Genomic DNA, 12,319 nt, shown 5'->3' on the forward strand with positions numbered 1-12,319 from the left:
AATTATTTAATATTTTATTTTACAGATATTGCAATTAAAAATCAAACGTTATATTTTTTATATAAAAATAAACTGTAAAAATAATTCTTTAATGATATAAAGTACACCGTTACATCTTTGTTTAGGGAATTTATTAATATTTTATAACAATAATTGTTTTCATTGAATCCAGTTCTTTAATCGTAATAAATGCTTATTTCTTCTATTAATGATAAAATATCTAGCTAAATGTATCGGATGAAGTTGATTTTTTTTTCTACGAACAGCAATTTTGTTTTGTGAATAGCAGGATTACCAACAAATGCGAAAACCGAGAATGTGTAACAAATAAAAGACCAGATTTCAGAATACGACATTTTTTTTTTTGTAATTATTATTTTATTTAAGTATAAGTACCGAATAAAACAAATTTGGCATAATAAGAAAACAAACTTGATATTATACTACGAGATCTTCAAAACACGGAGATTTTCTCTTCAGCCACGGTCACATCGGAAAAATATATTAAATTTATGAACCTAAGTAATAAATACCTAAGCTTTATTTTTTTTATTACTTTTTTTTTGTTCTTGACTAAGGAATGGCTGATGACAAATCATTTGATAAATATATAATAATAATGATTTTTTTTTTCAAATTTATTAAAGTTAAAAATATTTCGTACATATAGTTTTTATAAAATCATAAATGTTTCAATTTTGAATATAAGATTTAATATGTTAGTATGAATTTTCGTTTATGAAGGTGATAAAAACATTTTTTTTCGTTAATCACATTCCCAATTAAAAAAGCATTTTTTAAATAATCATGAAAGTACATTCAATAACATTAAGAAAGAACCATATACAAAGTAAATTATTCATATCTTTATGAAAAGTCAACAGGCGCTAAACTAAATAGTAAATTCCGACCGTTTATAAGATTTTACATTTCCAAAAACGTTAAATAATTGTTATTTGTTTTATTAATTATATAATTTTGCAATATTTGATTTTAATGAAATATTTTATAAAACTAGTCATAATAATGTAGTTATTGAAATAAATAAATTGGAAAATTGGAAAGGATATTATAAAATAGTAATTATTTTAGTACTACGATATAAATTGATAGAGATGTCATATTGATAGTGTAAGGAACTAGAGATTTAACGTCATAAAAAATAAATATAAAAAAATAAACTAACTTTCAAAACATATATTGTTTAATAAATCGGAGCTTACCAGTAAGAGTGAGAGATAGGTCCATCCCAAGGCGAACCGCGGACTGACTAGGGGGACTCGGAATAAACTTGGAGCATGCGCCGCATTCAACAAATTTACCGCCGTCCTCAACAGCTCCAGCATCTTTGGAGATCAGTTCTTCCTTCTTTTAGGGAACTTTATTTTGGAACTTAAGTGCAGAGAGGATGTTTCCATATTTGTTTAAAATTTAGAAAAATCGGTAAAAATCTATCAGTTTTAAATTAGTTTCAACAACATTACTTCGCATCCACTTTAAAACAAGATACACATTTAAAAAACTGGGGTGAATTAATAAGTAACATTAGCACATAAAGCAGGAAATGTAAAAAGATATTCGTCTTCTTCTTTAAATGAAATACGCAATGAAGTGAACGGTTTTCGTAATATTAATGAGGTGCGCCAATAAACTAAAATATAGGATATTAGTATTATAATTACTAAAAACATACTGAGGAATTCCAAACAAAAAAAAAGAAAAATCCCTTAAAAACCCCAAACCATATTCTGTACCAAATATGAAAGAATTTAATACTTCCATGGATTAATAATACAAGCATCCAGTGTTGGTCAAACAAACCTAAGTCCAACACATCAGTCTTGACGTAATCCTCCCACTAACGTTTGGGTTTACCATATAAGAAATTTGTATACTAAGCATTTTGGCTAGCCACACACTGGCAAAATTTTTATCTCCATGATTAAAACATCCAGTAAGTTAGAAAGTTGCCCACTGGCAACTGAGCAGTTGCTTAACATCAGATTCAAAATGAATTTCGCCGAACAACGGATGCGTCTATGCTCATATTTGAAGGGAGAGAAAAAAAAAACATATACAAAAAATTTTGGGTCCATCCATCGATTAGCACAAGGTGACATTTAATATTTATCGTAAATTGATTAAAAATGTAATGAGCGAACACATTTTTCCAATTGCATGGAAAATCCTGTGCAACTTTTTATTGCCAGTGTGCAGAGACAGGTATGGACATGTTCGTTGTATTTTGCCAGCAAAAATTGAGTCTGAATGTTTTAGTTGCCGTAACTAAATAATGGCCAGTGCGTGGGCTTCATTAAGAAATAATGTGTTATATTTTTGTAATTATAAAGTTGCTTGACTAAAGTTACCAGAGCTGCATATAACACACCTTAATGGGTATAATAAGAAGTTGGCCTTTCATTATTTTTTTTGACAGAAAAGTTTTTGTAAGGTTCAATAAAAATATTTTATTGTTTAAAGAACCAGAAGTTTGGCAAGCATAAATTACAAGAAAAACAAACATAAATGGAAAATTCTAATTCCAGATATTAAAAAGAATTGATGCAAAAACGGCGTCAACACAATTGTTACATGAAAATAATTTCCATATTTTATATTTTATTGATTCATTTTACAAATGCATCTACATATAAAGAATCATTGGCATACTACATAGATTTTCAATTTTCACATAGTGGGTACTTTCAAATCCAAAGCATTAAATACTTTTTTTAATAATGTTTTTGGGGGGATTATATAGGATATAACTATTTTTTTTATAACAAATATATTTTTTACTGCTATTGTTTCAGTGTTTTCAAAAGAGTTACCCAGCCTGTTGCCTGTCTGCAGGAGAAGGCACTGAGAAAGTGGAGCATATGTTTCCTGAAGGGTCCCCTACGGAATGGCAGTAAATCATAAACAAAGATAGACGTTCAGATTGTAAGGCTAAGACAGATATATTACGAAGAAAATTCTGAAATCCAATCATTCAAAATTTGTTAGAAAGGAGGTATTGAGAAATTCCTCTCCTCCACTTTCTCAGTGCTCTCTCCAGCAGACAGGCAACAGGCTGAGTATCTCTTTTGAAAACACTGAAACAATAGTGGTAAACAATATATTTGTTACAAAAAAAAAACAAAAAATAGAAAAAAAATAGTTATATCCTAACTGTGAGCGAGTTCCTTTTTTCCCTCCTATTGTTTATATCAAAATTAAAATTATATGTTTTAGCTGTCTTAATTTGTGGTTCTTGAATGCCACTGTTATTTTCAGAATCACGACAGTCAGAAAATTAATGAATGTCAAAAGATGAAGCCAAAGCTTTCAATTTGTTTTTCAATGGTTCTGTTAGATTTGAAATTAACATAGATGTGGTCGGGGTATACTATGGAGTAAATACTAGCCCTGTGACTAAAAACATCTTATCATCGATAACTATTGGTTTTTGGAATGCTGTCTACTACATCAGTATCAATAAAATTAATACAAAAGAGGGAGTTATGTTATGGATAAATCCTGGATCAATTAAGGCATCAATTTTAAGTATTATTTTAGTTTGACACCGGGATAAATGTCAGATTATTGAATTTTCTTGTTTGAGAACTCTTTCAGTGGCGGTGGCTTTAGCATAGCTGACTGTCGTTTCTGCCAGGCTGACGTTAGGCAACACTTTTTACATTAGAGGAGTGCGGTGGTAAAACGTTAACAATGCGAAAGTGTTAATTACAATGTAATGCCTCCAACTAGCAGTCACTTTCCTTTAATTAATACCAGTATTATTTTCTTCATCATACAAATTTCCTCAAAATTCTTTCAATGATTTAAGAAATCAGCCTTATAGCCGGTGAACCTAAAAAGTTCTATGGACAAAAAAAATTCAGATACCTTCATTAATGACCGAACGCCTAATTTTTTTTTTTATATAGTCCATCTATTTTCAGTATAGCCTTGCCAATTTTTAAATTAATAACACTTTCAACAAATCAAAATTTAAGATTGACCTAAAGTATGCCGATTAAATTAATTAAAACGTATTATTTCATTTTATGTTCATAATGTATCAGTTATTTTTTTCTAATGGACGAAATGTATTAATACAATACACTAAGTCTGTATTTTCTTTGAAATCGGGGGTTTTTAGAGCACTTTTATGAAGTAAGGATAGAAAGAATTTTACTCTATGATTTAAATTATCGAATTGTAGGATCAGGATTTATGTCTATCGACTATGGGCCGTTTTGTTTTTATTGTGCATCAAGGAAGCTCTCAGAGGGGATTTAATATCAGATTATTGAAAAGTCAGCGACCATTTATTGCTCGTCTGATTTGCTTTCAGAACGTAAATATGATTTATTTTATGGTAGTTTATAAAATAAATATAATACGTTCATAATGAAGAAAGATTTTTAAAAAAAAATCTTGTGTTTATAAGGGAAATCATTAATGATACAGAACGCGCAGAAGCTTAAATAAGTGGCACATCTAATCATGAGTAAGACAATTTAACTTCCCCTTTATTTTCCTGTCATGGTTTTGAAATTCTCCTTTGATAAAACAAGTATTTTCAAAGTTATATTTATCTGTTTATATCACATTAATCCATTCTTAAATAACATTTATAATTACGAAAAGATCTATTGTAACGCAATTGTTTTAAATAATCTCTCTAACTTCAATCAAATATAAATGGCTGTGTAATTTAAAGAAGAATATGGTGTATTATTAATGAAGAAGGTATGAAATTCATATAACTCTGTGTAATGAGCAATAGAAAGACATTAACATTTAAAGAGCAGTTCCTACAGGTGAAGCTTCAGCTTTATTTGATTTTTTTTTATATTTTACAATGTCTCATTATTAAAAATAATACTTGAAGATTGTTTTTTTAGAATTCATATAACATGAAAATCAAACTCATATTTTTATATTTTTTGTATTGCTTGGTAGTGATTATTAAACAACGTAAATTGTTAATGAAGAGTCAGAATGATACAATATTAAATGAGGCAAATATAATATTTAGCCATATCTTACATGTCTCCTGTTTCTACATTTATATGACTTTTGCCAATGCCAATAACAATTTCAGGTGCTTATTAATATCTTAAACTTCCCTCTTCCCGTTTTAAAGAAAGATAGAGGAACGTCGCTCCCTGAGGGTCTTAGTGGGGCAGGTCCGGCGGCGAAGGATTGCCTTTTTTTGTGTTATGATGCTCACTATAATTGTCTGTTTAAAAAGTCAGATAAGTAGGGCTACCATGGAGGGCGGGAGAGGAGGGTTTCACGCCGTTTTTCAATTTCAGGTGCTTTTTAAACATTGCTCGATTTAACAATCTTAAAGTTTCCTCTTTCCGTTTATTATTCCCATAGGAAATCGAATCCAGTAATATGTTATCTCATATCAGTTTAATTCGATAGAAGAGCTTCTTGGGCGTAATTATTTTCAAAATCGAGCAAAAAAAAAAAAGTTGTAGCTAAATTAAGAATACATCTGATGGATAACTAAAAGAGCCGTTGTTACATTTTTGTCCACAACTAAATTAGCTATAAGTTAAAATAAGCTATTAGATATTTATTTAGTTGTGAAACATTAACAATTAGGTAACAAATTACAACCAAATTTTAGCTAAATCCAATTTTTCCTAACTGTTTCTTTTCCTGGTGCCTTTATTAGATGTATTGTTATGCCTGACGATCCGTCAAAATTCAATTAATATTTTAAAAAATGTTTAAAATGAGTGTAAATGACGTTTAAAAAGTTATCATTTTTTAAAGCTAAGACAGATGAGGTTGAAGACTAGTACTGTGCAAGGACTTGATTAAGAAAAAGTTCTAAGATTCTCAAACTACACAAAATGCGAAGTAGGACAGCTGTATCTTTAAATGTATCTTCCGTGTTTTAAACGATGAATAATTGGGAACTGTAAATTTCTAAGGGTGCTATCACAACTCAAAGAATTATAAATTCTTATTTATAATTATAAATTATAGATTCTGTCAAAACATTTGGTTCGTAATCGGCATTTCTGTTAGTCTCCACCAATTACCATATATTTAAAATAAATTACTAATGTCGATAGGTATACCTTAAATTACCTTACTTAATACCATATTCATCGAAACAAATAAATGAATATATATAAGTTATACATTTGAAAAGAGGAAATTAATTGATACCTACCTGCTTGAAAAAAATAAATTTACCTCTGAAATTCAAATCGAACTCCTAATTAATCTACGTGCCCCGATGAAAAATGAACCGAAACTATGCTCTTTCAGAACTTTGTTTTTAGGTAACGACCTCATTAATCAACCGCCCAATCGAAAACCACCCAATGAATGAACGAAGAACAAAGTATTCTTTTTCTCTCACCGAAGCCCATAACTTATAAATAACGAGTAGTCTTTCACAAACGTCCCTTATTAATGAAATTTTCAGCTAAGATAATCAGAAATTCAGATATTAACTGTGCCAGCTTTGATGTTCCGTGTCAGCTGCAGCAACTCATTATATGATTAATTACTTATAAAGGCAGCTAGCGATAATTGCATTTACGTTTAGTGTTAAAACCTTAAATAAATTTTACTAAGAATTTATGTAGATACAAAATTTATATGTTCTTGAGCATGTTTGTATGAGTCAGTGTTAAGGTTTTTGTGCATATGCCTTGTTCTAATTTTTTTGTTAGTTTTGTCAAAGGTTGTAAGACCAAGTATAGAGAGAATATGATGTTTCATACATTGATTCATTGATTTCATACATGAAAATAAACACTTACTGAACTTCGTTTACCAATCGTTTTGAATTAGCAAGTGGTTTCTTATCAACTATTACGTGCGACTTTATTCATGTTGGCATCAATTAATGATAAATGGTCATATTTAATAATTAATTTAGTACTAGTAAACGGTATTTGTATTGAGATAAATGTGTAAGATTTTTTTTCCTAGCGAGGGCTTTATAACTAGTTTAAATGGCCAAGATAAGATAATAATTATTTTTAAAAATATAGAACATTTAGAAATTTTTGATTCAAGTAATTTTGACCACCCTATCTAGATAAACACGATATACTCTAAATAATAAATATTTTGAAATTTGATATTGCTTAGAGCATTATTCTGTTTCGGCCTAATTATAATTTTTCTGCCACCATATATACATTAAGTTTAATATATATCGGTTTCCATGGGAGCCTATACAAAATATTTTAAAAACCATGTTTTTTTTGTTTTTTTTACCACTTAAGTACGAATTTCATTTCAAGCACAGCTATATTGAACATTCATAGCATAGAGAGAACAATTTTTGATGGTTTCAGGTTCAAAGCCTTATTTGCTTCTCAGATAATGTGATCACTTCTTATGTCCGTGAGTGGATTTGTTATTTTATATAATAATATAAAGTTTAAGCGGGTTTCCATCAATGCAACTATTTTAATAATCTCCCCTATCATTGGCTATAATCTTTCAGGAGATCAATAGTGTAGTTTTTGAGCTATCTGAAAAAACTGATTTTTTTTAAGATTTCGGAACTATTGTTTTTTATATACCTTTATTTTATTTGACGAGCCCATTTTATTTATATTGTTTCAAATCATACACATTGCATATCTTCTGCATCAGGAGAACACCTTTAATAATTTCAGATCGCTAGTCATATTCGTATTTGAGGTACAGTAACCCGCATTTAAACTGCGAGTGAGTGATGTTTTTCCAAATTAAGATAATTATTTCTTTAAAAAAATAAATTTATTTAATAGAGTTAATTTTATTGATTTGACGGAAAACGTTTGAGAAAATATATGATGTTCCTTAAAATTCGGAAAAAATTGTTCTAATTTTGACAAAAGTAAACTTTATATGTTAAAAGATATTATTTCTCTAATTAATCCTGTGGAAAAAATAAACAGTATTGTTGAAGAATAAGTGCTTTAATTTAGACAGGAGGCGATGTGCTATTAAAAATTTAGGGTCAGTCCTATTCTATTTATTGTCAGTAAATAGTGAAGGTATTCTTCAAGAATATGTTTAACCATGAGAGTGGCAGTTTTCTAATTAGGTGAGAGTGGTGAGGTTGTTATGGCCTATTCTCAAGGGGGTTAGAGCAACTTTCTCCCTCCTGCTGCAGTAGGATGTAGACCAGGATTTTACTATATTTTTTATTTAATTTTATTTGCTTGGAGAGCACGTATCCCTACTGTGTTCTGATGGGGTATAAACGACGGTGTATTTGCAAGAGAACGTGAAAGCCTCTGTGGCAACTTTGTCTGCAGCCTCATTGTCAATAATACAATATGGTTGAAACCCATATGAACTTTACGCATTCGCCTTGTTTTGAGAGTTTTAAAGGGTTATTATACATGTTTCTCAAATTTTGATATAAGATCAATGAATCTAATGTTATAAAAATTGTTAAGTTATTAAAAATTCAAAATTAGAGGCTAATGCTATCATGTAAAGTTCGGCGGTGTATATAAGTATAGCATACTTAGTGTAATTTATATTCATGGGTTGATTCACGGATAAAAGAAAGACTTGGAACAATCAGTATATATCCGGAATATTTTCAAGAAGCTGCAACAAACGTTCTTCAGTACTCAACAAAAGTGGAATTTATTTTCGTGAATATGTAAAAGATGTATTACTATTTTAGGTTGTTTAAGGGTTTAAGGTGGATTCTGAGTTTCAGGTTTCAAAAAAAAAAAAAAAAAAAGAAGCCCGGTTCTTCAGCTCATTTTTTTTTAATATAAAATTTATGAAAGAGAATTAATAAGATTAATACGATTGTTGCAAATTAAGGTTATTTAGTATCACTAAGCAAATATTCATTCATGTAATATGCACAGAAATTGAAGAACAAAAGAAAAAAAAAAACGAAAAAATGTAAATAACTATAGTAATAACTGAATTAGAAGGGAAAAAATAAAATTAATAATAATTGAGAAATACATTACGAAAAGAAAATACTATCATGATTTGAAAAAATAAAAATATGAATCTATATCAAAAATATAACAAAATAAAACTGATCAAATAATTAAAAAATATTTATGGCAATATATATAAAATAAAATTTAAGTAATAACAAAATAAATAAATATTCACATCTACATAAAATATTTACACTCTGCTTGGGAATTCTAAGCCAAGACTTGCCAGCCTCAGGTGAAATGTGTGGCAAGGCTCCTAGAAATCCCAGCGTTTCTGCCCTAGCCGTGTCACTTTTTCAGCTCTTTAGATTAATAATATTGATTATAATTTTCAAGTATTTTTTTACATTAATTATAAATTCGTTGACTCAATATAGCATTACATTAATTTTTAGAACTTATAATGTAATAATACTGACTAAAAGTGGTACAAAGCTATTTTATGCTGTTTACAATACATATTTTATGAAGATTAACTTGTTTTTCTGAAATTAAAAAAATATATATATTTATTTTATCATTCTAGTAAGAAGGACGAGTATTCGGTAGACAATAAACAAAATTAATTTATTTTTAATAAATGGAGAAGCAAAAAACATAATAGTGATAATCTTTGAGCTACCAGGAAAAATTAAGTAATAAATAAATTTTAAAAATTGAGGAAAGAACTTGAAAAATGCAATTACATCAGTCTGAAATATGAGGGAGTTTTTTGTTAGGTTATCAGGAATTTTCGAATATACTTTTTCTCTTGGACTGCTTGTAAAGTGTGATTTATCGTCCAATTCAAGCAAGGACTAATGTTCCCCCTCCCTCACTGTTTTATTGCCAATTCAATCGGCCCATCATAACAAAGGACTGGCGACTATATAACTATTTATTCGGGAACTAAATTTCCACCTTTGTTAATTAACATCCACTGTTGATTGGGCAAGCGAACATTGAGATCTACTTGTATTTTTTTCTGAGTTATATATCAGCCAATCGTAAGTGGATTAAATAGGTGACTGATATTTATCTTAAGGGCGAATATAAAACAGTGGGAAAGAGTTCGTAAAATTCCATAATCTTCATCTTATCTTCCTTAGACATATTTTTAGAATCGTTAATTACCCTGTTTCGCCATAGCACAGTCAACCTATATGAGAGTGTAAAATGCCTTAATATAAAGTGTTCCAAGTTGAAATTCCTATGTTGATAAATTTATTGGGACCATGGCTCCAATAAGCGAGAAAAACATTAAAATTATAAATAAATCCGTAGTAAATCTCTCATACAGAGGGATTGGAGGGGGCCAAGAGGTCTGGCTGAGAGTTCAGTGTGGTATTTGTAGAGACCATGTCCTGGAATAGTTGGTTAGCTTATGAAGGAAAGATCGAAAGTCAAGATCTTATTCCAATATGGCAGTGTGTTCCAATATACTTATTGCCTTTGATTAGGTTTCCTATCATACAACTTCAAACAGAAAAAACGCAAATTTTGCAAAAAATCGCTACATAACTTTTTTTACTTTAGTCAATTAAACATACAAATGAAAATTTATTGTAGTGTTTTACGTACCCATCATCGACAGCACTTATGGTCGCCAGTCATCAACACAAGTACCCAAAGACTTAATGATGAAGGTCATTTTGTCCCTTCTGGCCAATTAAGTTTTTATTTTTAGCGAAATCAAAAAAAGTGGATTCGCAGTTATAAACTGTGTGATTCACTATACTCAGATATAACCAAAAAGTAAAAAAAAAAAAAAAAAATCATGATGAACATAGATTTTGTTCTATACTTTTCGGAAGATTGAAAATATAAACGTCAGCAATGGAAATTAGGGTCCAAGATGGATATATTTTTTTTTTCTATTTTAACTTATAAAAATAGATAAATTCTCCACGTGTTTTTCTCATGTTATTTTATATCGAATAGCAATTTTACTTTTTATATATAATTTTATACAGTAGTATATAACAATAAATAAAATAAATTAATAAATAAACCTATAAAAATCAAACTCCAGAGTCATTGTACAGCTTATATAAATAATAGAAAATAATTTTCATCCACAGGTGGTCCCCACAGCCAGTGAACAAGGAGTCATGTGCCCTCAGACATCCTAATCCATTTACCTTATTCTTGTTCACCATAAAAAATACAAAATTAAAGATGATTAATTAACGTAAAGCATCCTTTATTTATAGCAAATTATTACTCCTAGCTTAGCCTTACTATACAGTAAATCACTGTCTTTTTCAGCCAGCTCTGCACACTATACACAAACCCCTTGCCCTCATTTCAAGGGCTCTTGTATTTTCAAGCACACTGTCCTTCCACTTTCATTTGAGTCTTTTTCCCGAGATGTAGTCTTCACTCTCTACTCAATTCATTTTTATTCACAAAACTATCTTATTCACTCTTCAGAACGAATAATAGTTTGCTGAACAACTAGCACAAATTTAATATAGTTTATTAAGTTATAAACTGTGCGATTCAGTTTTAAGCGATAGGAAGAAAATTCGTTCGAAATCGGTTCTCAAAATAGTCCAATACTTACGTTTCAGCTAAGTAGGCGTTTGAACTCAGAAAGAGGTTTAGAAATTATTATCTTTGATTTATCGATATTTATATTAAAGCCCACGGACTCACAGTGTTAAGTAGTTTACTGATGATTTGTATCCATTTATTTTTTGTGCCATTTCCTTTCCAGTTCAGCTTATTAAACACAAATTTATTAGGCATTTGAATACTTTTTTATTAAGTTTATTTTTTTGGACAACGAACCGGCAGTTCATTTTTATTTATTCAAAGGCTTGTAAGGTTATATCAATTTCTATGGTAATTTCTATCATACTGCAATATATATAATATTGTTCAAATATTTGACCCAATTCGCCAAGTCCTGAGATAATATTATATTTAGCATAAAATGAAGATATACAATACAAATATGGGACAGAGGGAAAGTTGTGTAGTAAAGGGGCGTTAGTATGATGTGGATACAGAGTAAAATGAGAGGAGGAATGGAGAGGGTAAGGAAATGAGCCGGGCTATGATAATTACGGCTAAAAGCCTGGAGGGACCGACCGCGGTTGGGTTTCTGTAGGGCCTTTGTCTGGCTTCCACAGCCACATCTGCGCTGCCCCCTTATGTAACCAGCTTCGATACCGGCTTCTTTTCATTGTCACTCTTCAATCGGATGACGTCATTACTTTTATATAAAATGTACGATCGTTTTAATATTATAATTATTAATTAAAAACGAAGAATTATGAGAACCAATTAAAATGAGGATAATGTTTCACCAAGGAGAGCAAAATGGATAAGTAGAATAAAATATGGAACAATATTTAAAGTATTTTTTGTGTTGCATTAATAACTTATGTTAAAAACTA

This window comes from Halyomorpha halys, unplaced genomic scaffold (assembly GCF_000696795.3).
Source record: "Halyomorpha halys isolate HHAL.00 unplaced genomic scaffold, Hhal_1.1 Scaffold293.1, whole genome shotgun sequence".
In the NCBI taxonomy this organism is placed as follows: Eukaryota; Metazoa; Arthropoda; class Insecta; order Hemiptera; family Pentatomidae; genus Halyomorpha; species Halyomorpha halys.